Genomic DNA, 24,002 nt, shown 5'->3' with positions numbered 1-24,002 from the left:
GGTCACCTTAAACTATTGGGAAAGCTATGGGGTGGGAGTGACAAGTAGGCAGTATTTCAGTTACTAAAAGTTCTGCCTGTGTTCACTCCTTTCAACCTAGAAATGATCCCTTAGTAGCAAGTAGGTAGGTTTGGGTTCTCAGTGTGCAGTGAGCAAAATGTTCTCAGCATATGTGCAGAGTGTTTATGCTCTTGTCATTCAAAGAAGGAATTATTTGAAATGTTAATTTATTTAGATTTCCCAGTATCTTATTATTCTTTGGGGCTTTAAGTTTTAAGGCCATTTGAATATTATATTCCTCCCTCCAAGCCTTACATCATCTAGAATAAAGTATATATTTTCTATATTGAGAGATTCTAGAGTTTAAACCTGCCAGGGTATTATGATAAGTTCCAGATTTTGGGGAAGTAAGCCCAGGATTTTGACAATAATTATTCAATAGTGAGTAAAACGTATTCTACACATGTTCAATGGCATACATACTTTCACACAGGCAAGCTACGGAAAGGTAGCCCCCCATTAATTATTAAGGCTACTGTTACAAACAATGAAGCAAAGGTCAATGGAAGAAAGGCTTACAGAATGAATTACATTGCTCCACCCAATCTGCAGCTTCTCAACCTTTCCCAGGCAATCTTCATGAAAACTGTTTTCATATTTTCTCTTGTATCTCCATAGCAAAAAGCGTTAAAAGACGGAAAAATCAAACCTAGGAATTCAGGAAAGGGCATCACACATTTCTGAAGAACATTGCCTTACATCTCCCTCTAACTGTGAGCCTGGATCTCACTCAGAAATCATGGCAAATACTGATTGATGAAGGGGCGGGTCTTAAACGCCTTGAACGGGCTTAGGACGTAGCTTACTTCCCTCCCCGCCTCTTTCGCCGGAGCGCACAAGCTACCCACCCACCCTCCCTATGTTATTCAGGTTTGGGTTTACAATGTTTTATTTCATCACAGCTGTATGTGCACAAGAGTATGAGCCTAGTTGATTGGGAGTTGGTGTGCGATCAGCATCCCTGCGGGGATTGGGACCTCTTTAAGGGGGTGGTGGTAACGAGCTGCATGCAGACTCATTGGGTAGGCATGTGAGCTTGTTTCATGACCGGATGGCCCTGGAGCTAACCAAGGAGGTTTGCGCCCTTTGGCCCTCCATATGGGTTGTCTCCCTTGCTATAGGATTACCTGAGGAGGACACCCGTAACCCAGCGGGGCTTTGATGGGTTCCTTCTCTGGTTGATGCATGTCGCGCAGTCAGCGGACTGCTAGTTTAGGCTCATACCCTTGTTGCCCCAACCCTATGTGTTGTGGTTGAGTGTTAATAAAAGATGTGGCCAATTTTGCCAATGAACCGTGTCGCGTCATCCTTCTCCAAAACTAGCCACCTACCTGCCAAATAGAGGTTTAATGACTAGAAATGGGCAAGTGAGGTTTTTCTGGCATGGAGCTACATAACATCACCTGACAACTGCTGTATATCACACTGATATTAAAGGGACCACTAGAAAGACCAATTTAAAATTTGGGAACCCTAGCTCCAATTTTTGAGGAAGGATCTTTCTCGCACTCTCTTAAACCATCATGACTTTTCACTGTACAATAATTTCTGACCTTTCCTCATTCATTGCTATGACCAGGCTTTTCTCATCAAATACACTGCATGACCATAAGAATTAGAGTTTTCTTTAGGGAAAACTCAAATGCTACCATTTTAAAATGTTAATTTTCTTGAACTGGTTGATAGCTGAAATTATAGCTGAAAAAAACATTTAGTTCTCCAGTTACAACACCTACACCTGCTTGTTTAGAGAGAGATACAATAGCAAATGTTGTTTTAAGAAGAAATTCTGATCATGATTGGAGGAGCATGTGGGTGGCAAGACAATGGGTAAACACTCAAGCATTTTGATGTTGCCCATCTTAAATGAGGTTTGCTCTCCAATGGGGATGTAAACAAAACAGGAAACTGTAGTGGTCAACCTATTTGGAGCAGGTTTAATCTGTTGGTGATGCTGGCAGTGTGACTAGTCTTCTCTTTCATTTTATTCTCAGTGGTAGCTCTTCGACTGGCTTTTTTTTGAGTGGCAATTCTTAGCAAAAGACAAATAGCATTAAAAACATTTACCTCCTCCTGTTTAGAGATGTTATTTTCAGATGAATGAAAACAAAATTGCAATTATCATACATTAATCCAGCTTTTTATCTGCATTGTAATCTGATGAAGATTAGAAATGTGAAAATGAAGAAAACACAATTATGAGTGCAAAACACTGTGAAAAGAATAGATTTCCAAAACACTGAAAAGAACAATCCCAGAAAAAAACTGATAGGTACTCTTCTATTTATAAATTATTGACTGTTTTACGAGGCACCTGTGACCTCATAATAGATTAAATTGTAATCTTTGCCATCCTGGCAACCAGTGAGGGACACAGAGTTATTGGCCAATGGTCAGTGGCATGTCATCCCTACTGGTTAAAAAAAAAACCCAGAAATTGTCCAAAACTGAATGGTAAGACCATAAAGTTTTCTGGGATTCTTAGAGAGGACTGACATCACTTTTAGAGAAACCCAAATGTGATGTCAGTCCTCTTTTGGAATTACCAAAAAACTCTGATTATTTTCCTGCAAGTGATATCATGCTACTGGGAAGTGGCAAATTTAGAAGTCCAAGGTTCTAGCTCACTGTCTGACTCAAGCAGAAATAATTGGCAGGGACACAGCCCAAAATACTATCACTCAGCATTCTTCACATCCCCATTCTGCCATGAAGCTTTGCTGGCTGACTGGAGTGGGTGTATGTATGTTTCTTTAAGACAACTGTTATGGGAAGAGGTGTATATAAGTAAAAAGTAGGAAATGGGAGGGAACGCAGCTGTTTAGCTGAGATCTTAATAAACAGTTTTTGGAATATGATTTGAAGGCACTATTGAATAGACATAACAACTTGACAACAAAGGTAGGATGGCTTTTTTTGCCTTCTTTGAGTTTGAGATTTTTCTTCGGGGTAAAATATTAGACAATGTAATACCCAACACCAAATGGAGAAATTGAATGATATAATAGAACACCAAAAGATAGTTTGAAGATAACTAAATAGAGATTATGTTTGTTTGTTTTTTTTGGGAGGGGGGTATCAGGGAAGTCTTGGTGTTACTTGTATCATGTGTCTTCTCCAGTAAAGAGCTGCAACAATTCCACTGTCTGTGTGCTCCTGAATGCATGGATTCAGCATGGATTGAGGGAAATTTATGGTGCTCATGAGGTTGGGAGTTCGATCCCAGCAGCCGGCTCAAGGTTGACTCAGCCTTCCATCCTTCCGAGGTTGGTAAAATGAGTACCCAGCTTGCTGGGGGGTAAACGGTCATGACTGGGGAAGGCACTGGCAAACCACCCCGTATTGAGTCTGCCATGAAAACGCTAGAGGGCGTCACCCCAAGGGTCAGACATGACTCAGTGCTTGCACAGGGGATACCTTTACCTTTTAGCCCTTAAAAAATTTTTAAAAGAGTTTTATGTGGATTAGAACAGGAACAATATTGTATCAGATGCATTAGTTCTTGAAAAGTGTTTCAAGAAATTATTATGGAATGATTTTCTGTGTTGACTTTCTATCTTGGCCTTTTATAAATTTCCAGGTTAAATAAAGAAATACCATGCACTGTCACAATCAGTGGGCCATGATTCAGAGACACACATTTTTTACATCACGCCCACCAGAATGTTTCTGAATGGCTCTATGTCAACACTTTTTAAAACTCTACTTGCAATTTAACAAGAATGAAAAATTGGTATAAAAACTGATGAGAGTGATATTCAAGGGGAAAAGAAACTATGAAACTGCCAACAGTTTTCACTTTAGCAGAACCTTTCAGCGATATAGTTTTGAACCCAAGGCAGGGTTTTTTGCAAACTGCAGGAGGGGTCCTTAGATATGAAAAAATGAATAAAGCCTTCCAAACTGATCCAAGAATGCTCAATGCACCACATGGAGACATGGGACATTGAGCTGTATAGTACCCCAGGAAACTAGTCTTCTTGAGCTTCTAACTAATTGATGGTATTTTGGAGGGTATGAGCTACTCATTCTTAAGTCCCAATTTGTCTCCCTGTGCTCACCCACACAGTATAAGAAGACAGGAGATAAAATACCCCTCTCCCCACACTGTACCAGTTAGATTTCCTGGTTGTCTCACTCCAAGCCTCTGCAGACAAATCAATTACATTACAGCACTAGAATGCTGAGGTTCAGTACTAGATGAACATAAAAGCACACATGGAGTAAACTCAGGTTATTCTACTATGGGAGGAAATTTTAAATGGTTTCCCTATTTGTGATTTCACATAACATCTTAATATGTGTTTTCATAGTTCTGAAGCCTAGACTCCTATAGTACACTCTGAATGGAGCTGTCCATATGACTGTTCAAAAGCTTTAACTGTTGTAGAATGCTGCTTCCTGGTAAATCTGTGCTACTGGGAAAAAGGATAACATTTCTGTGGTCATTACATACAAAGCATTAATCAAAGCAAACTTTACCAGTAGATTAACTTTAAATGTATCCCAAAAGCTGCCCCCCCCCCCCATTTCTCATTGCAGTTGGTTGGCTCAATCAAAAGTAAATATGATGGGAACAAACCAGGAAAATGTGGTTTGTGATGGCTTGTGGATCATGGTGTGCCTGGTTTGCAAACTATGCACTGTTGTGTACTTATAAGGGCTAAAATAACTGGTAAGGTTCATTACGTGGAAGAATTCCCCCCTTCCCCCAGCATTCTAGAGAAACAAAACTTGCCGGAGACCTTAGGTTGACTATCCTCTACCTGTCTTCCAACTTGGTGAGAATTTAATTTATGGGGTCCAAGGTATGCCCCCCCCCCAAAGAACATGCCCCCATTCTCCATTGTTTCCAAAGGAAAAAAGCAAGGGTACTAGAAAACCAGCAGAATAGAATCAAGATCCCAGAGATTCTCTGTAGTAGAGACTGAAGCTGGGGGGACGTGTTTGCAAGCCCAGTAGAACCAGTGACACGGAGGTAGTGCATATCCAAAAGTATGAAGGTGAAGCCAGGGAATCTCTGCAGTAAAAACTGAAGGCAATGGGAGGCATTTTTGTAAACTCAGCAGAACCAGTGCAGTCTACAGCGTGCCCAGCAGTACCAGTGTAATCAAAGAGTGCCAGCTGAATAGGAATGATGTGAAACACAGCAAGCAAGGTGGGGTTCAAGCTCACAGTGTGCTAGTGCTCAGAAGAACCAAGTGCCATTATGGCAATACCTGCTCAATAGGACTAATGTGAAGTATAGTAACATAATCCAAGCAAGCCCAGCACAACCAATTCAGTGTAAAGAATGGCCAGAGGATCCCAGTTTGATTTTAGTAAGCATATTTTATTTACAGTCTCAATCATGCCTTTAGATAGGTCATTAAATTGGCATCTGTAACTTTTGGAAGAGACTATAGATTTTCTAAATGCAATGTTTGTTTTGGTGAAAGCTCATTCAGTGTTGATTAGCAGATATTTATGGATCTGTAGCCAAAGTTAATCATTAAGTTTATTAATCTGTAACCATGAGCATCTAAATAAAAGGAGTAAGGAGTCATGAGAGGAGTTTGGTGTTAAGGTTTATGGGCCAATCAGGTCCATCATTGGCACTTGTATGCCTCTGATTGACCGTCCACCCACTGGCTGCCCAATCAGATTAGAACTTCTTCCCTTAAACATTTTCCCACAATTTTATCACTTCACAGTCTCTGGTCCCTCAGAAACCTCTCCTGAGGTGAGTAAGGGGTTCATGGGGGCTTGGGGGGACTCCCTCAGAAACCTCTCCTGAGGTGAGTAAGGGGTGCATGGGGGCTCTTCATCCTCAATGGCTGCTGTCTACAGAGCTTAAGGAAGCCAACCTGTGCCTTCTCTGAGGAGGAGCACCCACCCCACCACCACCATGCCTCCTGCCTGACATGAAGGCTGCCAGCACATAACTCCATGCCACCTCCTGCCAACTCTGAGGCACGTCTGCAGGCCAAATAAAGCTTGATGGCCCCAGCCTAAACTGCAAACAGAGGGGAGGGCCAGAGGGGAATTCCAGCGAGAGGAGAGGGCCCCCAGCTCCAGACTAAAGAGATCAGTTCACCTAGAGAAAATGGATATTTTGAAGGGAAAACTCTCTGGTACTGTAATTGAGGATGCCAGCCTGCTGCTTATTTAGCCCTCTCCTTGGCACACTCCTGGATGATTGGCAGGCAGCTTGCAAATGTTCTCCTCCTGAGGGCTGGGCTGCCCTTGGTGTTTGTTTCCTTGCTCGTGACTGATGGGGCTCACAGACATAAGAGGGAGGCTAGGATTTCCACTAAATGCTGCCCAGAACACCCCTGGAGACCCAGCCCCTTCTGCAGGCTGTTCTGCCCAATTTCTTTCCATTACAGAGGAAAGAGAAAAGTGCCTCCTATCCTTGCCTTGGGAACTTGCTAGCATCATTTGGGGAATGACCCATGGCTTAGTGATAAATGAGGTTGTCTGTCTCAAGATTATTTTGGGGTGCAACCAGTGTTTTTCTGGTTGTTCTAGGGCAGGGGTGGCCAAACTGTGGCTCTCCAGGTATCCATTGACTACAATTCCATGGACTACAAGTCTTATGAGCCCCTGCTAGCACATGCTGACATCTGAACATCTGGAGAGCCACAGTCTGGCCACCCTCAGTACCCTGCTTTGGAGCAGCTGACCCAAGTACTTGGCCTTGAACCATAAACAGCGTACATCTTCTCAAAGGTGAGAATCTCCACCTTCCACTTCCCACCTCCAGGCTCTAGTGCCCATTATATTGCTGGATTCAATAGGATTTACCCCTAGTAATATATAAATTACAACATAACTTTTCTGAGGATATGTTTTTTTCAAAATGTAGATGCATGGCATCTTTGAAATATCTAGTATGTTGAACTTATGCTGCTGTATATGCTACTTGTCAACAAAGACACGCCCAGTGATCTCCTGCAACAGGCAATATACCCCATCAGATTCCTAAGATTTAATGTGCATGTTTTTAGGGGTATTTACATATACTTTGACACATTTTGAATACTGGAGGCAGTCATTAATTTTTCTGAGAAATAAATGATAAGTTTTAGACATTGTTTTCTGTGGTATGCAAAATAATTTCCTTTGTCTCACCATCATCAAGACTTCTATGCATGGTTGAAAAAAAGATGTGATTATTATTATTATTTATTATTATTTATTTGATTTGTATGACCGCCGCTCTCGGAAACCGGCTCGCGGCGGTTCACAACATTTTAATACAATACAATATATTAATCATTAAAATTCCCCATTAAAACCCCATTAAAACAATGACTAAGTCACAATGATGGCGATTAAAACTATTCCCGTACAGGCCCACTGGATGAGCAGAAGGGAACGGAGGATAATTGGGCATAGGATGGAACACTCTGGGGAACCAGGTCAGTTTAGTACTGGTCTCCCCCCTCCGGGGAGAGGGGTCCGATCTTAGCCCCGGGCCATCACCCGGCCTTAGACAAACGCCTGGCGGAAGAGCTCCGTTTTGCAGGCTCTGCGGAACTCAGAGAGCTCCGACAGGGCCCGCAGCTCTTCAGGGAGCTCATTCCACCAGGTAGGGGCCAGGACCGAAAAGGCCCTGGCCCTTGTCGAGGCCAGGCGTGCCTCCCGGGGTCCTGGGATCATCAGCAGATTCTTACCCGCAGAGCGAAGTGCCCTGCGGGGGGCATAAGGAGATAGGCGGTCCCTCAAGTATGCAGGACCCAAGCCGCGTATAGTCTTAAAGGTTAGTACCAAAACCTTGAACCTGATCCGGAAACAAACTGGCAACCAGTGCAGCTGCTTCAGCAGAGGCTGAACATGGGACCTCCAAGATGATTTAGTGAGGACCCGTGCAGCTGCATTCTGTACCAGCTGTAACTTCCGGGTTAGAGACAAGGGTAGGCCCGCGTAGAGCGAGTTACAGAAGTCTAATCTAGAAGTAACCGTTGCGTGGATCACAGTGGCCAGGTGTTCCGGGGGCAGGTAGGGCGCTAGTAGCCGAGCTTGGCGTAGATGGAGAAACGCCGTCCGGGCTACCTTAGTGACCTGGGCCTCCATGGAAAGTGAGGCATCCAGAATCACTCCCAAATTCCTGGCTTGGGGCACAGATGACAGTTGTACCCCGTCCAGGCAGGGAAGACGCGCTTCCTGTTCCTGCTCCCTTCGGCCTAGCCAAAGGACCTCCGTCTTGGAGGGGTTGAGTCTCAGGCGGCTCTTCCTGATCCATCCAGCCACTGCTTCCAAACAACTGGCGAATTTTTCTGGGGGGAGATCTGGCCGGCCATCCATCAAGAGATAGAGCTGGGTATCATCAGCGTACTGGTGACACCCAAGCCCATAACTCCGTACCAGCTGAGCCAGGGGACGCATATAGATATTAAATAACGTGGGGGAGAGCACCGCTCCCTGTGGCACCCCACATGGGAGTGCAAAGGAGTCGGATAACTCCTCCCCCACAGCGACCCTCTGTGATCTGTTCTCTAGAAAGGAGGATAGCCATTTAAGAGCCACCCTTCCAATCCCAGTATCAGCGAGGCGGTGAACCAAGAGCTCGTGGTCAACCACATCAAATGCGGCTGACAGGTCTAATAGCACGAGAATGGCCGACCCGCCCCGGTCCAGCTGGCGCCGGAGATCATCTGTCAGGGCGACCAGCACAGTCTCCACCCCATGGCCAGGACGGAAGCCAGACTGGTATGGATCAAGGGCCGAAGTTTCCTCCAAAAATGCTAGGAGCTGGTCCGCGGCGGCCCTCTCAACCACCTTGCCCAGGAATGCAAGATGCGATACCGGGCGGTAGCTGGCGGGGTCCCGCGGATTCAGCGATGGTTTTTTCAGAAGAGGGCGAACCACTGCCTCCTTGAGCCGCTGAGGGAATTCTCCCGATGTAAGGGAGAGGTTTATAATCTCCCTCAGGGGAACACCTATCCGTGGGTCGCTGATCTTAAGCAACCACGACGGACAGGGATCAAGGGGGCAAGTGGTCGCCCTCATCGACCCTAGCAATTTGTCCACTTCGGATAAAGAGAGCCGCCTGAAGCCATCAAACCTGATCCCCCGTAACGGCCACGGAGCTTCTAGTTCACGAACTGTATCAACTGTGGCAGTAAGGTCACGACGGAGCGACAAGATCTTATCCGCAAAATAGCTCGCAAAAGCCTCGCAGCCTAGTTCCAATTGACTACTATTTTGATGCCCTCCTTCGAGGGCAGTAAGGGTCCGAACTATCCTAAATAATTGGGCTGGGCGAGAGCTAGCGGACGCGATTTCCGCAGCAAAGTAGTCACACTTTGCCGCTTTCACCGCCATCTCATACGCCCTCATAAGCGTGCGATGAGATGTTCTTGTAGCTTCGTCGCGGGTCTTCCGCCACACCCGCTCTAGCCGTCTCACCTCCCTCTTCCTCTCCCGAAGCTCCGCGGTAAACCACGGGGCCTGCTTGAGGCGAGGGCGGAGAGGGCGCTCAGGAGCTATCTCGTCAATGGCGGCCAACAGGCGGGACTGCCAGTCCTCCACCAAGGCCTCCAACGAGACACCGGAGGGCATCGGGTCCCGCAGAGCATTCAGGAATCCTTCGGATTCCATAAGTCTCCGTGGGCGGACTAAAATGCGTCCGTCACCCAAACAGGGGAGGGGTGGCATCCGTAGGCGAGCCTTCAGGGTATGGTGGTCAGACCACGGAACGATGTTGTTAGCCACCAGATCGATCTCAACACCAGCACCAAAGATCAGATCCAGGGTGTGGCCAGCCTGATGAGTGGGACCAGCAACAAATTGCGAGAACCCCAGTGTCGCCATGGCCGACACCAGGTCCAGGCCAAGTCCTGGAGCCGACGAATCCGCATGGACATTAAAGTCCCCCAAAATTAATAATTTGGGGAACTGCAATGTCCAGGCGGCCGCCGCCTCCAGCAGGCCCAGCAGGGCATCGGGCGGCGCAGTGGGTGAACGGTACACCGCCCAGATGGCCACGTTCTCGACCGATTCCCACGTCAGGATTGACACCAGTTATGGGATTTCTTGGCAACCTATGTTGTTGTTGAGTGGAGGATCATAATGCAGTGCAGTGAGGGTGTGAATTGTGGTCTATGTATCTTACCACTCTGGTCTGCAAAGGGTGGTACTTGCTGTCTGTGGTACATCACACTGACCCATGTTCTGAAATGACTATTGGTAGATTTACCTAGCTGCCATTATAAGAAATATAAAACTGAGGCAGTTGAAGCAGGGTACTACTTTGTTTTATCTTATAAGACTTTACTGTTCTGAAAAGAAATACTTGTGATTAGAAATATCTGATTGATACACAGTGGTAGAAACCAACATTCATGACATGGGTGATTAAATTCAGATTCATAACAACATGTAAGAGATAAGGCAGTTGTCAGAAAGATATCATTGGATGTTCAATGACTGCTTTTGATAGTCCTCTGAATGCACAGCTAATAAAAAGCTCTCTTTGATAACTTAGTTTTGAATGTACATCCTTTTTACTTTTACATTTAATTTTGTCTAGAACATGCTTAAGCATGTGATTTGTTTGTTGTCTCTTTAATGTAAAATCAGCTACCTAGATGAATCTTTGTTAATTCCCTTATGATATTTTCCTAGTGGAATTCATGATCTTAACACAAGCTAAATAAAACAGTAAGCCCTTGGAAGACGGGCTGTGTCCGGGATGAGGAAGGGTGCCGATTGGCTCCTTCCTCCAGACAGACTATCGGAGGGACTGATTCCCTGCCAGAGCAACTGCGAGCCGCGCACAGCGCAGCTCACAGTTGCTCCTTGGCTGGTGGCCTGACCCCTCGGGAGGCGCAAAGTATGATTTCTTGGTTTTTAATCATATTATTTGCCAAGCGTGTATATGGACTGAATCTTCAGTCTTCATTCCTTACTACACCACTGATTTGTTTTGGAATTGACGCAAAATGCTTTAATGAGTGTCCAGCCACGTGTGAATGAATAAGTACCCCAAGGCTATTAACCTAAATTCTTTGTTTGCTCCAAGGGCAGCTTGAAGGTCTAATGACCTATTGTTTCTTCTAGTCAAAGCAACAAAATGTTTCTTGTTTCACATTGAGATTACAGTGTACTGGAATATGTTGTTCAAATTTCTTTGATAAAATAAATGCAAAATGCAAAATAAAATGTTCAGACATCTATTTTAATTTAAATGACTGTGCTGTAGAGGATGACTAAGGATGATGTAATGACTGAGGCTTGTACAGAGGCTTGTCTGAATTTTTGGAAGATTTTTGTTCTGTTCTGCAGATCCTCTATTCAGAGTGAAATCTTTCAGATGGATCAAAAGTCATTTTTTTCTCCTTAAGGCTGACAGAGGGCAATCTTCACCTATATATGCCTACATATAGCTGGAATACCAATGGGACTGGCAAAAGTTGAGGTGGCAGACCTTTCCTAGCGTACTAGCCAAGGATGAGAGTGCCCCATTGGTTTTATAAATCTTGCAGATAATGTCTGACCCCTGCACAACTTGAGAAGAAGTGAATTTTTTAAAGAGGAAGAGTATGTGTACAGAGGATGGTTTATCCCACTGGATTCTGAAGGCAGGATAAGGAAGACACAGCAAGTTGCAACACTCCCAATAAAATGTTGCTTTCATGGCAAAGAACTGGGAGGGCTAAACCAAAACCAAAAAAGGAACACAACCCAACCTTAACAGGTAGGAACTCAGAAGTTGAGCTGTACAATAAAATAATGTAAAAATGTTGATTATTTATTATAGCGCATAATAAAAACAGAATAAAAACTTCATAAAAACTATACAGAACTAACAGCACATGAGACCAAACACATTTCGACCCTACTGGGTCTTCCTCAGAGGTCAGAACTGTGATAATACACTAATATTTATATTAAACTCTTTATAAAGTGTAGCTGAGTGGTTGAATGGGATCTGTAAATTATGGCTCCAACCAATATATGTAAATTTTAGACTTTTTGGAGAACACCTCCTATGATATGTGCCTAGAGTCACCACTTTTCACTATTATATAATTCTGTGCTGAGAGTGTATCTCATGTGCGTCAGGAAAAAAGTTATGTTTGGTCTTATGTGCTATTAGTTCTGTATAGTTTTTATGCAGTTGTTATTACGTTTTAATTGCGCACTATAATAAATAATCAACATTTTACATTATTTTATTGTACAGCTCAACTTCTGAGTTCCTTCCTAAAGAGCTGGGAGGGGCCATGGCCTCAGGTGCCACTTCTGGTTCAAGGTGCTGGATTCCTCCTCAAAGTATCTTCTTTTCTGAGAGATAAACTCTGTGGGGGCTTTTTAAAAGGCATGTGACTAGAAATCAGGAATAAAAAGAAGGCTATGTGCTAGCCTGCTATTGAAAATTGAGCTAATCAAGGAAGTGTCATGGGAAAAGAGAAGTTTTTACTCAGTAGTCTTTATTATTCTCAGGAAGAAAAGGCATTAGAGACCCATACTCGACTTCAGATTCTTGACCCAACACCTCAGACTCACATGCTCTTAGATGGAAATACTGATGATAGCAGTTGAAGCACTTTCATCCATAGATCTACTAGAAGCCAATCTGCATGTTCCAATTTTGTCCTGCTTCTGCTCTTTTCTTATTTGTGAAAGCACTTGCAAGACTCTGTTAGCATGTCATCCCCCTAGAATTTTACATAATTAATTGTCCTTGTCAAGGCTCTCCTCAGAATATGTAATCTATTTCCCTTGCTAGGTGCTTTCCTCATCAAATTTTCATAATTGCAGGAGGAACTCAAAGATATCCTAACAGCAATCAAATATTTATAAAAATATTTTTATTAATTGGAGTAAAGAGCTTTCTTCATCTAGTGCAAAGTGAACAGCATCTTTGTATAATTATCAACAGGTATCTGAGCAAGCTATTACTTCCATAGAAGAGCAGAGAATATTTAAGAAGGGCCATAGAATTAGTTAAAGGAACATTTTCCTTAGATCTCATGCTTCTGTTTCACCTTTATGGCACATAAGGAAGCCATTCCATGGACAAGATGTAACTACTGGCATCTCAATTGGCTCCTCCTCCCCCACCAAGTACTAATAAATACTAGAAATCATCACGCATGCTTTTAAGTCTCCATCTAAATGTGGGCACACACTATTGCACAGACTTTGTTTCAAGGAGCAGGGAAGCATCTCTCTCCTGGTGTATAGATGGCAATCCCATCTTTCAGCTGGAGGAGATAGATACCTTTTCAGGGCTAGTGGCTGTGTTCTGGTTGCTGTTGAGAACAGAAAGTTCTGGGAAGTCAAAATGTGCCCTTTTCTTTCATTCACTAAAAGTAATCAAGAAGTCTTTGTTTGAAAGCAGCTATTGATGAGAAAAAAATGAATGAGAAAAGTTCAGTATTGAATTATGGGGGTATATAGCATACTGCTTGACAGATAAGAGTCATAAGTAATTGGGTGTTTGAAAAGTGAGTCTAATGTAGAACATAATTAAATGAAGTGTTGATAGTACAATTTTTAAGGCTGCTTCTCTTTAAAGAACCCTTGTTGTTTTGTTAATTGTATATAAAGTGAGTTCTGCAAAAAAAAAAATCATGACACCCTTTCAAATAATAGATCTCATTCTGGGGTGTTGTGAAACTAGCAGTAGGAATTACTGCTGTAGACAACAGCACCCTAGTGCCAGCACAGTACCTTGAACCATGTCTACCTGGCTGCATGTGGTAACTGTAAAGTGTGAGGGCAACAAAAATAATATTTAATACAGATCGTCTTTCAGAGCTAGCTAATTTTGCTCCTGAGGCAAGAATATAAAATTGTGCCCCTCGCCCCAATACTTTTGGTATTTTGGTAGGGAAGTACATACAAAGATAAGAGTAATAATATAATACAATCTTTATTTTAGCTATACTTTTTCTGTGCGTCTCAGCTTTGTGTGCCCTTGTTATAGCTCTGTATACTTGTCAGAAACATAAGACTACTAATCACTTTCTGTCTAAAGTGTGGTTGCTAGCAAAGTCTGATTTGCTGTTATAGAATGAGGGAAATGGCAAGGCATTGTTGGGGGTTCAATGACCATATTGTTCTGTGGACATTATATTCCATGTATATATTTGCTTCTAGTATGAAATCAGTGTTGTTCACCAAGCATTGTTTGTCTTTGTACCTTTGTTTGAAACATAAGAATCATAAACAACAAGTGGTTCCAATCCACAGGTTTCTTTACTGTGTAGACATTTGAAGTCGGAGGATTCCATATTATTATTATTATTATTATTATTATTATTGTTGTTGTTGTTGTTGTTGTTGTTGTTGTTGTTATATTTGTATGACTGCTGCTTTCAGAGAACCGGCTCGCGGTGGTTTACAACATTTCAAATACAAATCAATACATTAAACCATTAAAATTCCCCATTAAAAAACCCATAAAACAGTAATTTTCAAATATATCGATATAAGTATTCTCGTACAGGCTACTGTTCCCACACAGGCTACTGGATGGAAGACAGGCAGATGGATAATTGAGCATAGGATGGATCAATCCAGGAATCTGGGCCGTCTAATACTGCCCTCTGTCCCTAGGGGGGAGGGGCCCATTAGCCCATTTTGCAGGCCCCGCGGAACTCAGAGCTCCAACAGGTTCCACAGCTCTTCAGTGAGCTCTTTCCACCAGGTAGGGGCCAGGGCTGAAAAAGCCCTGGTCCTTGTCGAGGCCAGGCATGCTTCCCAGGTTCCCAGGATCATCAGCATATTCTTACCAACAGAGTGAAGTGCCCTGCAGGGGGCATAAGGAGGCAGGCGGTCCCTCAAGTATATAGGAACCTTAAAGGTTTAGACCTTAAAGGTTAGAACGAAAACCTTGAATCTGATCTGGAAACAGATTGGTAACCAGTCCAGCAGCTTCAGCAAAGGCTGGGTCCTCCAAGATGATTTAGTGAGGACCCTAGCTGTAACTTTCGGGTCAGGGTCAAAGGTAGGCCCGCGTAGAGCCTAACACTGGCTTTTGTGTAGTATACCTATTCATAGAATTGTTGATTTTATTCCAAAAACACATGGATAGATCAGTTGTTTTTAATAACTTCTTGTTGCATACTACAGAATTCTGAATCATCTGTAAAGAGCATATGTAGACAGTCATTAAAAGATTAGCCTCATATCTGATAGCAGAAACATAAGCTTTATTTCTGTTTGAAGACCTGGATAATATAAAAGCCTGTTCCATGATGAATTTTCCTCTTCTTTTTTTTTTAAATAGTGAGATATCTACCTAAAATTTGGGCAACATTTATACCAGGCTCTCTGACAAGTCATGTTTACTATCAATATGAGATCTCCAAAGGAGAGACTAAAGGTCACAGCATTTTAATAGCATGCACGCCAGTAAAGGAAAAGGCATGTCATATGTCACACCTGCCTTTCATTTGTAACATGCCATCCAATCCTCCAGAGCCAATATAACAGGTGTGTGACAGATCTTTCATTTCCCTGGCATCCATGAGAGGTGACGCATAAAACTGAATGTTGTACCTCAACCAATAGAATACCCTTTTAAATTGGTGAAATGTGAAATAGAGACTATTATCATCAGTATGTATACACATCACACCACACTTGAGCAGAAAGAAAATTCATATCCTTTGGGAGAATGCCCAAGTACTTCAACTGAAAGGGTGGCAACAATTCCTCCACACAAATTCTTGGAGTAGAACATTGCACCCAGCTAGGTTTTCCAAAATTCCACATGCAATTTCATCCAATATAGAAGCATGCCCTGCCAACAATCCTCAATCTTCTTTCCTAAGGCTGCAGAGAGATAGTGCGTAGAATCTTCACATCTCACAATGGTTTTCAGTTCAATAAGTCTGTCTTGTGGCTACAACTGTATCTCTGTCTATTTGGTTACATTTATTTATTTATTATTTATTTATTAGATTTATAAACCGCCACTCTTGACCCAGCCAGCTCGTTACAGGAATTCTACACTCATTCCTGCCCCATTCCACCCCATCTCCACCTGTGACTACCCTGGAGGGCTACCTAATGATATGTTGAAGAAGGATGGCTCTTATTTATTTACTTACTTATTATGTTCTTGGATGCCTTGGGTGTCTATGGATGTTTTTACAGATGTTTTTACAGATGCTATGGATGTTTTTACAGAAGTCATAGTCTTCCACCAACAACAGGTGATCTGGGTGCCATAGGTAGAGTATGAGGCTAGATGTGGGAGAACTCAATTCGTATTCCCACTTCTACCATGGAAGCTAGGTGGGTGACCTTGGGCCGGGTGTACACTCTCAGCCTAACCAACCTGAAAGGCTTGTTGTGAGCATAAAATACAGGAGCAGGGTCCCTGGGGGGGGGGAGTGGGCAATGAATAAAGTGAATGAATGAAGATGGTTAACTATGTGTCTAGGAAGGAGGGTGTCTGTCACTCAGGAGGAAGACATTTGTGAAAGTATCACTGGGAGAGCAGGGGATCATGGGGGTCCTCAGAGTCATGTGACCTGCCCTTCCTTAACCCCTGCCTGAAATAGGCACTGGACTCCACCCCTTTTGTCACATGATCCCTGATTGATTCTGACTGTCCTGTCCATCACAGTGCCACCACCTCCATTCAATGTCTCCACTGACTGCAGAAGAAGAAGAAGAAGAAGAGTTGGTTCTTATATGCCGCTTTTCTCTACCCAAAGGAGTCTCTAAGTGGCTTACAGTTGCCTTCCCTTTCCTCTCCCCACAACAGACACCCTGTGAGGTGGGTGAGGCTGAGAGAGACCTGATATTACTGCTCAATCAGAACAGCTTTATCAGTGCTGTGGCAAGCCCAAGGTCATCCAGCTGTGAACACTGTGAACCCACAAAATGTTCTAGTGGCTGCTGCATTACTTATCTCCATAAAGGGGGGGGGCTAGTATTGCCTGTGTTATGTGGCAGATGGCCATGGCACAGGATTACTATGTTAGTCTTGGAATTCTAAGACACTTTGAACCATCCATGAGGGTAGGACATTTTAATAATAAATTAAAAAATTGGTACCTACAAAAACAAATTTCTGCTTTGTATGTGGCAATAATAATTTAAAGATACACAACTGACACTACTCTAATTGGTTTGGTTTTCAGAACTTGGACCAGGCGTACAAAAACAACAAGATAAAAACTAAGCTGTTCCGCCAGGTCTATGGTTGAGGCTAGGGTCGATGAGATAGATCGACGCCCCCCCTTAGGTATGAGCAGTGTATCGCTTCTGAGCTCCTTCCTCACCCCTCTAGTTAGTGGGGGTTGGGTGGGGATTTTCCCGCCATATTGGGGTTTAGTCTTTTAGTGGGGGTTTTAACGGGGTTTTATGAGACTTGTAACCCACCACAAGCCGGTCTCGGAAGTGGCGGGAAAGAAATCAAAAATATGAATGAATGAATGAATGAATGAATGAATGAATGAATGAATGAATGAATGAATGAATGAATGAATGAATGATGGCGGATTAATACAAAAGCTTGCCCCAGCCTCATATGCTGCTAAACCAGTAAGTGTTGGGCAGCTGGAGATACAAGAAACAAACTCAAAGGCTCAGGGTGGATCAGTCAGTGGGTCCGGCCAGTCTACTAAAGGTAAAGGTAAAGGTATCCCCTGTGCAAGCACCGAGTCATGTCTGACCCTTGGGGTGATGCCCTCTAGCGTTTTCATGGCAGACTCAATACGGGGTGGTTTGCCAGTGCCTTCCCCAGTCATTACCGTTTACCCCCCAGCAAGCAAGCTGGGTACTCATTTTACCGACCTTGGAAGGATGGAAGGCTGAGTCAACCTTGAGCCGGCTGCTGGGACTGAACTCCCAGCCTCATGGGCAAAGCTTTTAGACGGCTGCCTTACCACTCTGCACCACAAGAGGCCAGTCTACTACCTAAGCCCATAACCAGGGGAGGGGGGTTCCTTGTTGGAACCGTACGGAAATCAAAATAAATAACCGAGTTTTCGTGATCTAGTAAGCCCATTATTCGGTCAAACAAGGCAACCAGGTTGGTCTGGCAGGATCTGTTGGAGAAAAATCTGTGCTGACTTCCCTGGATCAACTAATTGTCCTTCAGATGTTTGCAGAACACCCCCTTTAAAATCCGCTCCATTATCTTCCCTGCAATTGAGGTCAGACTCACTGTCCTTTAGATTCCCAGGTCATCTCTCTTCCCTTTTTTGAGGACTGGGATAATATTCACTCTCCTCCAATTATCTGGCACATTTTCAATTATCTGGCACATTTTCACAATTATCTGGCACATCCAAGAGCTCCTAAAGATGATGGACAAAGGTCCCTCAAGCGATCTGGAAAGTTATTTGAGCACTGCCAGGTGCACATCATCCAGCCCAGGGATCTGAACTCATCCAGTACATCCAAGAACCTCTCAACAACCGTTCTGTCCATGTCAACCTGTCACCCAGACATTCTACGTTGCCTACTACCATCCACTTGTGCCCCCATTCATTTCAACTGCCTCCAAGATCTTCATAGTTAGTTTTAGTACATGTTGTTTGGGATCCCAAAGTCCTCCATAGAAAACTGATACACACCACATTTTTCATTCTGTCAGGTCTCTGGAAGTCAAATCAATCTTAGCCTCCTCCAACAATTAGAGTCCAGTTATAGAACTGAAATTTCTTTTAGGCAACCAACAAGGTCACAGGTAAAAAGCAAATACCAATGCATCAAATATATGTAATTGAATATATGTTTTCATTTAAGTCCAAATAAACCAGTTAGTTGCCTCCCCATCCCGGTAATTTCAGTTCAGACTCATGGCAGACAGGTGAACAATGTATTGAATAAAATGTATATGTATAAATGAATAATATGTGGTAAATATATAGCTATACGTATTGAAAATGACAAGCAGATGGCCTTAGAAAACAATAAACTAACATGTAAAAGCTACAACATCTGAAATAGCTTCTAATTTATTTACTGCATTGTGGATGGTAAAACACGATTTAGCCCTGGAGGAATTGAATTCGTAAAAGGAATTAAATAGTACAGTGGCTTACTGCATTAAATCAATGTAAGAAGGCCATCCGAATTAATACACAGCTCCAGGCAATAGGATATTTTTGTCTGATTTGTACATCTGTGTTTTAACTAGCCAACCATAGCAAAGAGTAGGAGAGAACTGCTATCTTTTCTAAAGGAAAAAAGGCCTTTGCTCATCTGCATTTTTAAAATTCTTTTAAATAACACACTTGGAAAAATTATTGATATGAAATATATTATTGTTATTAAAGAACTAAAAAATCTCATACCTAGATGGCAATCACATTTGTTTGTTTGTTTATATACCACCTATCTTGGTAGTCTGACTCTGGGCAGTGTACAACACATTTACAAAACAGATAAAAATTTAAATAATTTAAATCAGTTAAAATAATGGTGCAACTTCTTAATGGAGAATATATTAACCCTCTCTGTGATTCACTTTCTGCCATCTATCCCATCAGGCGAAGGTCTGGATCTTTCCTAGTTTAAAGTAGATGGTACTGTGTGGGAGGGTAGAGCTCAATAGTTTAACAGAAAAATATCTGGTTTAGATGGTGAAATGTACATTAAATTATATTTCATTAATTTCTCTGTTTAATGTGCATTGGAAATATTTTCCTTTCCCATGAAACAAAACTTGGAAAGGTGTTCATAGGATTAATGTCTAAAATGTTTCCTTGTTGGGAAATTCTAAGAGGGAACATGTCAAGAAATTATTGAACAAGTTGAATGAGTCCAACTAAGTGAGGTCTTGTCATTCACCCTGATAAAACTGGTAACTAATCAGAATTTTAACACATTATATCATAGAATTCCTGGAGAATTGACTTGGTCCCTCAGTATTGAAGAACAGTTAATAGTAACTTACAATAACAAAAGGAAACAGGAAAATCTGACAGAACATAGATTCACTAGCTTCACACACATTTGGAAAGGTTCTGGAATGACTGATGCAGCCTTTCTCAAACTCTTTTTTCATTGAGAATCCCCTGAAGCATTATTCAGGATTTGGAAACTCCCAGAAGTGATTTGAGTAGGCCATACCTTCTTGTTATGCCCCTGGAAGGAACATGTCATCAGAAGTGACATCACCCTGTCACTCCCACTGGATATGCATGAATACAGGAATGTTTAAAAGAACTATCTTCTTCAAGAAGCACTCTCCTTCACAGAAATAATTGTTCAAAATAGTTGGTTTGGAGCAATATTTGTCCATAGATTTGGTGCTCTTCTGGAGGGTTCAGTTTATTCATATTTCTCTTATGAGAGATGACATCAAATATGTTTTTCACATGACATCAAATATGTTGCATCATGTGATTTCAGGGTCTTCTTGCTGATGGGTCTCCTGTTTTCACTTGCTTATTTTTGTCTTCTGGTTTCCTCTCTTAGCAAGCCATCTCTGTTACTGAGGGAATCCTAAACAATTCTGAGTCTCTTTCATTGTTATGAGGTACTGAGCACATTCTCAACATACAAAAAATGACGGCTAGATCTTCTGCAGTTTGCCCCTTCTCATTGTGCAGGTTGATGGTGGCATGACTGGAACAAATAAAGTGAGACATTCCAAACTCCTAAGTTTAGTGGCCTTGTGAACTGAAGATTCCCCAGGTCAATCCTGTTAGTTCAAATTGGCTCCTGTCTGCTGTTGCCAAAGCAGTAACAAAGCACATCCTCTGTGAGCAGCCCAGCAACCTGGGTTCTATCCCAGAGCACCAGCAGGTATGTTCAGTTCAGTTACTGCTGGCAGCAGGTGCCTCAGGCTCTCAGACTCGGTGTTGCCATCTAACAGTAGCAACGTTCTCCTAGTTTGCACCCAGGCAAGAGTTGTGATGAGATGGAAGTTTTTAGAATTGCCTTTTTACCTCCACTGCATCTTGTGCAGTCTGAGCTGTGCTGGCTGAAGAAGAGACACTCTGGCTGGAATCCCGCCCTCTCTGCTGGGAGCCCCCTGGATGTAACATTTCCAGGCTACTCCTACAGCACAGGAAATGACAGCATAGAAATATTTTTGGATATTTATGAACAGAACCATACCTGAACTCTGAACTGGCTGCCATTTTGCTCTTCTTACCAAACAGAGCCTGTAGTGGGAGCTTGGAGAAACAGGGCTAGGGAAGGCCTATGCTACTCCATCACCCCCACACTCACCTGAACACGAGAATCAGGACTGGAGCAGGCCTATGAGACTCTATCAGTCCCTCTCCCATTAAGTTAAATGAAAGTAATTATCTTTCTGGGCTGCAGTATCTAACAAGGGTTTGTTTGGCCAGGGCCCCTCCTGCCAGACCCATCAGTGTCAATTTTGGGAAGGGAGGTGGGTTGACATGACCACATATGATCATTTCACTGATATACATATATACATACACACACACACACAGACACACACTGACACACACACTGACACACACACACACACAAAATGAATTAACTCCCACCCAATCGGTAAAACCCTTCAGGGACTATCACGAAACCCCAGGGTTTCATAAAAGCCTTGATTAATGTGTCAACAACTGGCATGTATAATCATGGCAAACTAACCTTTTATCCTATTTTTATAATGTAATTGATTTTCTAGAAGAAAAAGGGTATGGATATATTTTGTAAATTATTGGTATTCATGGTTGTATGAAAATTTGCAAAACAGTAACTGAGTATAAGGAAGTGGGTGCAAGTTGAATGCAAAACTATTGAAATGTTTTTGTGAATTAACATCAGCTGGCGAGAAGTAGATGAGGATAGGGATCAGGGAGACTAAAGTTAGAACACTTATCTAATCAATATTTTCTTCAATAACTTTTCTCTTAAATTGTCACAATTTTGTTTCTGCTTCTTTCTCCCTTGATGCATGGCATACTTTATAAATGGTACCTATAGTTGTAATTATGCTCTTGCTATAGTGGATTTAGACTGGGACAAAGGAGAATTCCTCATAGAAAGCAAGATAAGTAACGTTTCATAAACAGGACATTTTGTTTTATTCTCTAAAATTACCAGAAGTTATCTGTTTGCATTACAATCAGCACTTATTTCAAAGTTTATGCTAATGCCATTGACTCGTGGTGTCCTTTGGAATATCTGTCATTTTGTTTTTCATACATTCTGTCAAATTCATTAAAATTTTAAACACCGAAGAGTCATTAAGAGAATATTGCTACTTCCAAGTTGTACAGGGTACATGGGATATGATAACTATTAATAGTACAATCTTAATAATATTTTATAGGGAATAAGCCCTGTTGAATAGGCTGAGTGAAATTTTGAGTTGACCTGTTTAGAATTGCATTAGAAAATAGATAAAAGTCTATTAATTGGGGCTTACTCCCAAATAGACTTGAACCTCTAACTCCTGAATATCTGGGGTGGGGCCTTGGGAGGACAGGATACAATGCTATCAATTCCACCCTCAAAGCAGCAATTTTCTCCAGAGGAACCTATTTCAGGGACATCTGGGGAATGAGCCTCTGGGGAACCAGACATTGCTGATCCACAAGCCTAAGAGGTGGTCTTGCAAGATGAGAAAGGGATGGATGGATCCATGGGAACATATCCTGACTTATTGAAACTGCAGAAAGCCGTGGCCATGGAGGAGTTGGTTGAGACTGGTTCCATCTCTGCTAGACTGTCTCAGAGTGACCATAGAGGGGAGGAAGCTTCTCAAGAGGAAGAGAAACCAGGTGCTTGAATACCCTTCTCTTCCATATCAGAGGTATCAAGGAGTGGGCGAGTCCTGCACCTTTGACTCCTCACCTTTGACTCCTAGCGGAGCGGATAAAATAAAGCAGTAAGGGCCCTGAGGGCGGGCCCTGTCCGGGATGAGGAAGGGTGCCGATAGGCCCCTTCCCCCAGACTGACAATTGGAGGGCCCAATCGCGCCTGCCGATTGGGCCTCCAATTGTCAGTCCCGCGGCAAGGGACCAATTGCGAGCCACACGCAGCGCGGCTCGCAATTGGTCCCTTGCCACCAGACTGACAAATTGGTCCCTTGCCACCGGACTGCCTCCGACTTCGCTCGCATGCGGCCAGCTGCCGCCATTACCTGGCTCACCATCGACAGGGCAGGTCGCCGCCTGCCCACGAGACAAGGAGGGCCCAGCGGCTGCGGCTGCCACCGGAATGGCTTGCTGCCGGCCCACACAGCCGGGAGCAGCCCGCAGTGCCACCTGCTGCCACAAGATGCCCCCGCATCACCGCAGCTGCCGCCCGCCCCACCTGCACACAGCTGAGTTCGCCCTCTGGCCCATGCAGCCAGGAGCGGCCAGCTGAGCCCCGTGCTGGAGCGGCGGTGCCGGGCACCCCACCCACCCAATGCTCGAAGCTTGGGGAGCTGCGCTGGAGGAGCTGCACCAAGCCATTCCAGACTCCAGCGAGCAGCTGTCTCCTGCCTCCAGCCCATCCGCCGCCAGTTCCTGCCTCGCACCCACAAACTCCGGTAGGCCATGGGGCGGGGGGGGGGTTGAGGACGACTTGCCGCTGCCTCACCGGATGCCCACCTCCCAGCCTTGGTTATGTGCTCTGGCCCTGCCGCAACCCCAAACTCTCCAGCCCTGCTAGCGCCTGCTGTATTTTGATTACAGCGGGCTTATTTTCTAGTCATGTATAAATATGTTGAACAACACAGGCCCGAGGACAGATTTCTGGGTCACCCCACTTGTCACTCTTCTCCAAGAGGATGCTGAACCATTAATAAGTACCCTTTGGGTATGAACTGTCAACCAGTTATCAAACCACCTGACAGAAGTAGGATCCATACAACATTTAATCAGCTTGTCAACAAGAATATCATGTGGAACCTTATCAAAAGCTTTACTGAAATCCAGATAAACTATGTCCACAGCATTCCCCTGATCCAGCAAAGTAGTCACTTTATCGAAAAAAGAGATAAGTTTGGTCTGATATGATTTGTTTTTGTGAAACCTGTGCTGAGTCTTAGAAATCACAGCTTTCTG

General features: G+C 43.4%; 1 protein-coding gene and 1 pseudogene across 1 annotated transcript in view; one reads left to right on the top strand and one right to left on the bottom strand.

The window, feature by feature from the left end:
• PACRG (parkin coregulated) overlaps nt 1-24,002 on the top strand; it is a 334,003-nt gene that overhangs the window by 116,165 nt on the left and 193,836 nt on the right. The window lies entirely within an intron of this gene.
• On the bottom strand, nt 20,326-21,260 carry LOC143834857 (ankyrin repeat domain-containing protein 37 pseudogene; annotated as a pseudogene).

Source organism: Paroedura picta, chromosome 1 (assembly GCF_049243985.1).
Source record: "Paroedura picta isolate Pp20150507F chromosome 1, Ppicta_v3.0, whole genome shotgun sequence".
In the NCBI taxonomy this organism is placed as follows: Eukaryota; Metazoa; Chordata; class Lepidosauria; order Squamata; family Gekkonidae; genus Paroedura; species Paroedura picta.
The sequence above is the reverse complement of the archived record's forward strand: the minus strand, read 5'-3'. Positions and strand labels throughout refer to the sequence as shown.